This window comes from Scyliorhinus torazame, chromosome 7 (assembly GCF_047496885.1).
Source record: "Scyliorhinus torazame isolate Kashiwa2021f chromosome 7, sScyTor2.1, whole genome shotgun sequence".
NCBI lineage: Eukaryota > Metazoa > Chordata > Chondrichthyes > Carcharhiniformes > Scyliorhinidae > Scyliorhinus > Scyliorhinus torazame.
The window spans coordinates 24,589,417-24,595,416 of NC_092713.1; the positions used below are offsets into that span (position 1 = coordinate 24,589,417).

Sequence of the window (6,000 nt, forward strand, 5' to 3'; positions counted from 1 at the left end):
TTTTTAAAACAAGCAATAGCCGCAGCTGCTTGTTTTATCTCTTGTTTAAAAGTAGGCACCGGTGAAGTGAGGGACAGTGCCGGTTTTGGTGACTTCCTTTGAACGGAATGTCTGCCAAATCCACAGAATGGAGCGAGTGCTGATTACACACTGTGAACACAAAAACAGATGCCTTTCAGGGTGTTGCAGAGTGTGTAACATAACAGGATGGAGGGGGTTCAGATCATGCCATAAGCCACAAAAATATATCAATCCCCCACTCCCAGATTGTGTTATAGCCTATTAAAGCACTCCGGAGCATCTGTTTTATATAAATTATATCTTTTTGGGTCGCTTCCAAGCTCGTGAGGCATTTTTCAGTGTGACTGCGCCGGGGCGAGTTCATTACCATGGCCCTCTGTGCTGTCTGTGAACCTGGAGGTGATTTAGTGTTTCTTTCATTAGGGAATTATCTCAAAAGTTCTAACTCTAACTCCAAAAGTGTAGTTAATTAATGGTCTTGATCAGGCGCCATCCCTGAGTGCAATGGTTAGAGCTACTCCTGAATGCATTGTTAAGTGGTTGCAGCAAATTTAAGGGTGGGCATCACCCGTGCCTGACACACATAGGCGTGCCCCAGTGTGCCAGGATTGTTGTGCGTGTCTCTGAATGTTACCTTCTCTCTGCATCCCACTGCACGCTTTTCCCGTGGGGTCATTTTCAAATAGAGGACAGACCTCAAATTCCCCCCCCCCACCCCCACCCACACAAAAAAACTCCCATTAATCACAGAGGGGGTAAACTTTCACCCCGAAAATAAAGTAATGTGGGGAGGGCGGGGGGAATGGGCGAGTTATGAGTCAAGCACTAATAATGTTCAGAGGTTGCAATGTGCGTCCAGAAGTTTAGAATAACGAGAGGCGATCTTATTGAACGCTGTAAGATTCTGAGGACACTTGACAGGGTGGGGATGCTGAGGGTCGTGTCCTCTTGTGGGTGTGTGTGTGAGGGGCTCAAGCTAGGGCACCGCGGTTTTAAAATAAGAACCCCCCCCCCCCCTCTTTCCAGATAGAGATGTGGAAAATTGCATTCTTTCTAAAGGGTTCCTCTGTCTGTAGAATGGCCCCATGCGTTCCAATGGAAACATAGATCGTGTGAATAAAGCAAATGCAACCAAAAGGTTTAACAGAGTTTGCAATACTTTACACAATAAATGGAGATTCTATCAAGCAAGTAAAAGGCCGCATATACTGTACTGTGAGATATTGAACGGCGCTCTTGCTTTATCTGGGCAAGTAGCGTTAAGTGCCGATTGCATAGTTAACTGTATTTTAACAAGATGTTTACCATTGTCTTGTTCACTGCGGTTCTCCTCAGTTCCCAGCAGCAGGTCGGGAACTAAATTAAAATGCGTGCACATCAGACGTGTTCGAGTCAGATCTTAATCAAAGCCCGCCTTTATCCTTACCCCTCCTCATCTAATGAACACCGAGGCGCGTTTGACAAGTGATGGTCTGAAGCAGTGATTAATTAAATTAGAGCAATGGCGGGTAGGGAGGCCGCTGGGGAGCGAACACATTGTCCACTCCCCCTGAGAACACGTCCAATCTCTTTGATATTACCCGAAAGACAGAAACCCACTTAAAACCCCCGCCAGATTCTCATCCATCAGATTTGGAGAGAATGGCGTCTTCCTTTCTACGTTCCTGGTGCAGTTTAGGTGAACATTCAGTCTGACCACGGGCCACAACCGTTGCAAACAGCCAGCGTCAATGTCAGCTGGCCGCTTGGTTTATTTAGAAATAAGACAGATTATTAAATAACGCACTCTGGTCGAAAACACGCTGGCGATTTCTTAACCATGAAAAGTTGGGCTATTTTGTCACTTAAAAACAAAAGGCTTGCTTTATTTCATTGATGAATTGTTGCCATTTATAACTAAACGTTGCCCTGGTAGAGAGCAGTACTTGATGTAACATTGCGGATTTTGAGTGGATTGCTAAAGGCTATCAAGATTTACATGTTGAAATTGCTCGAATTATTTTTGAATGAAAGTTCCTCCAATGCCTCAACACTTACTATATTTGTTTTATTCAAATAAACTTCGACATATCACGTACATGGGTGCGGGTTCGCCGGGCGGAACGAGCCAGCGCCTTAGCGCCTGCTGACGGCATGCTGCAGGGTTTACTTCACTCCTGTTTCAGGGACATTCCTCATCTGCCCTCCACCGACCAAGGCCACGAGTCCAGGTGAAGCCAGCTTTCCTGCCCTTGGAAGGAGAGGTCTGGCGGTGGTTGGCTGCTACTTCACTCAGACAGTCCCGTGTCGCGGTGGTTGGTGCATGGGGGGCGGCGGGGGGGGACAGAGATACATTTTTTTGCAGATTCTCCACGGGGGGGGGGGGGGACAGAGATACATTTTTTTGCAGATTCTCCACCAGTGAGTATATTTCAGGCTGGCGTAGACAGCTGTTTTTTGGGAGGGGGGGGGGGGGGGGGTCTCTCCGGGGATTCAGGAATAATGGGGGAGCGGGCAGCAAAATGGGAGATCAAACGCCTTGGAATTATTATAGAATCGTATCTCTACAGAAGGAGGCCATTCGGCCCATCCAGTTTGCACCTACCCTCTGAAAGAGCAGCCTATCCCAGACCCCCCCCCCCCCCCATCCCTGTAAACCCCACATAGGCTTTGGGCAATTTAGGCAACCGTTGGACACTAAGGGCAATTTCGTATAGCCAATGCACCTAACCTGCGCATCTTTGGACTGTGGGAGGAGACCGGAGCACCCGGAGGAAACCCACGCAGACACGGAGAGAACGTGCAGACTCCGCACAGACACCCGAGACCAGAATTGAACCCGGTTCTAAACCACTGTGCCGCCATGCTCGACACGGCCTCCTGTGGCCCAGCCTGCTGCTGCCTCTTGTGTTTTCGCTCTCCACGCAGACTCCAAACCTCTTCCCATCACGCGTGGCTGGCCAGAAACCTCTCCCGCTCCTGCCCCCTGCCATCGGTTTGTGTGTGTGTGTGTGTTGGCAGGATTTACAAATTGACGCTCCCCCTGTTTGAACGGGAACCTGCAGCCTTTGACTCAGGGATGGGAACTCTACCCACCGCTGCCACAGGACATCCCTAAGGTGAGCTCGATGGGCAACGCTCCTGAGGCCTTCAATTCCTGACGGGGATAAAAGAAGCATCACTGGCTCTTCTGACAGGCTGTCATTTCTAAACGTACTTCTCGGGGTGAGGGATGCGGGGTAAAGGAACATTTTCCATCCCTTACACTCAACAGTCTGCGTTAAGCACGAGGAGGTGCCAACTAAAGTTTCTCTTAAGCTGCCCTTAATGTCCCTCAGCACCAACCAGAGTGGCATTTTCTTTCACAGCAATCGGCTTTGGGCCTGTTTTGAGTTAAATTGTCAATGGGGCAGCTTTGTACAGACCCGGGCACTCCAGAGCGGGTATAACCAGCAAAGGAATTGAATTCTCGCCCCACTTCACTCCGGTCTGGAATTAAACTCGAGGCGAAGAGCCAGGCCCACAGCCCATTGTTTTTGTTAATGAGCAGAGCCAGGCCCCACAGCCCACTCTTCACATTGTTTTTGTTAATGAGCAGAGATTCTCCCAGTTCTCAATGCATGAGCCTCGGATGCAACAACTTTGAACAACTATACCACAAAAGTACACAAATATACAAAGTTTCCATTGAAACTTCCAAACATAAACATTAAATCTGGCAACAGAAGATCAAAGTTCGAATGAAGTGGCAAACAGGATTAGGCAGAACAACGGAGCTGTGGTCGGAGGGAAATCGTTCCCTGGTCAATATCAGGTGATGTATCAGTACTAACTTCGACTGAAATTATAAACGCTGTACCTTTTGTTGTTTTTGAATTTTATCAATAGATATCTTACCCCAGTCTTCATTCTAAAAACCTGCAGTGTTCCTGTGGCATTCCTCACAGTTATCATAAAAACGTGACATCGAAAATATGACAAAAAGTGTGATATTGTTGGAATAGTGCCCTGTACATAAGATGAACAGGTCACAGAATTCCATAACTGACATTACGGTGCGCTTCAGGTCACTCCCATAGCTGTCAACACATTACCTGCGCCATCAGCAGATTGAGTGGTACCTATTCTGTCCCCAAGGTCACCTTTCCCTCTCTCCTCTCCCAGGGGCGGTAAGGTTTCCGCATTCTGAGCCCCCTCCAGTTATCCCAGCGTCTCTTCGTGCGGTTGGGCAAGTCTCGGATGTGTGAGTGTGGGCAGACTACTCAACTGCGGAGGGCACCACAGTGCAGCCAGCACTCTCGCCCGAAATCCGCCCCACCGCGCCCTCCCACCCCCACCCCCAGCCCAGGATCAAAACCGGGAGCATGACTTACTCTTGACATCGTTTCCCTTCCTGGATCCAGAGAGCTTGGACTAACTACAACGCCCGCCATTGGCTGAGGTCAGGTAACCAAGCAGACGGACCGAGTATCAAGCATAATGAGCGGCATCGCCGGATCATCCAGCAGGTGGTGCTTTTCACCATCAAGGCAAGGGGGAAGCTATGTCAGCCTGCCTCCAGCTGGGAGGGAAATCAATCAGGTGGGCAAAGCTGAGTGAAAGATACATGTGTGACTCCCCAATGTGTGTGTGTGTGGTGTGTGTGGACATGCAGTGTGTTCTTGCACAGCGACAGGGATATAACGTGGTGCTGTTGCTATATCTTGAAGGAGGACAGAGTGAAGAGACAGATTGAAGGGCCAGTGTGAACTTGGAGAGTAACGTCATTGCAGTGTTAATGTAAGCCTACTTATGACACTAATAAAGATTTATTTATTTGAAACACATGAAATTTCTTTGGGAGATCCCTCTTTAGCCTTGTCGTTCTTCAGTCCTTTCCGAAGTTTTGGGGGTACAGGTACACAAAGACTGACTGCCTGCCCTTCAATCCATTGTCTGGAAAGGTCATTTGTTAGGTGTCAGGCCAGGCAGGTTTGGAGTGCAAGTGGTCTATCTGGGCACATGAAATTCATAGTTAAATTCGGAACTTCATCTTAAAAAGTTCCCATATTCGCCCAGTCTTCTATAGAGTTGAACCCCCTGCCCGGCTCCCCTTCTCTAACCCTTTTACAACTAGCACAAGAATGGACATGCTGGAAACTTCCACTCAGTTCTCCCAACACCATAAAGCAGTTGAAACAGTTCCGGACACTAAGAGTTCTCATCCAAAGTAATAGACACAACTGGGGCGTGTGTTGGTGTGTGTGTGTGTTTGTTGGCGGGTGGAATTAAAACTATCCTCTCACAAAGTGTCACTTCAGCAAAGATGAAAACAGAGAACAAAGATTCTAAATAACGACTGCTTCGTGGGCTTTCTTCTATTTGTTTACGAGCCAGCTTCACACAAAGCGGTCGGGTTATTTTGCTGTGTGTGTGTTACGGCCCACGCTGAATAATACAGGTTGACAAGCCCACTGTGTCTGTAAACGAGCGGCCTGGCTCACTCTTCACACAAAGTTCAACTTCATTTTAATTTTAGTCTCGGTCACTTTCTCCCCAAGTTAACCCAGAAACTAAACACACAGTCAGTCGCAAATACCCTGCTCCGTTTGCTTAAATGTCCTCTGAGCTGCGCCGGTCCCCGCCGTGGACACGTGTACGGTTTGTTCTCTCTCTGTCTCTGTGTGTGTTCGACAACCTCCGAGCGTCCGATTCTCGCCCAATCTATGTGACCCGGAAAGCTGGTGGTGAAATGCCATTTGGTGCCAGGTGGAGGAACGATACAGCCAGCAAATAAATAGACGTTGTGGGCTCCGGTGTGAAGCTCATTCTGCATGTGTGTGCCGCACACGTGTGGTTTTGTGGGGTTGCAGTTAGGTTTTTGGCTTGGGGGTGGGTGCGTTGTGGGGGGTGGGGGGGGGGGGGTTCGGTGTTGGCCCTGGCTGGGGCTTTGCGCAGATTGGCCGCCTCTGCTGCCTTGGAGGAGGATGGTTGGTGGGTTTGCGGGCTGACGCGGGGAGG

The 6,000-nt window shown here is 49.0% G+C and overlaps 1 long non-coding RNA gene across 1 annotated transcript in view; it reads right to left on the reverse strand.

Annotated features, from left to right (window-relative positions):
• Positions 1-4,913, reverse strand: part of LOC140426096 (uncharacterized) — an 80,427-nt gene extending 75,514 nt beyond the window's left edge. Inside the window, exon 1 of the long non-coding RNA XR_011948127.1 lies at positions 4,374-4,913. This is a non-coding gene — a long non-coding RNA (uncharacterized lncRNA). The remainder of the gene's footprint in view (positions 1-4,373) is intronic.
• Between the last annotated feature and the right edge of the window lie 1,087 nt (positions 4,914-6,000).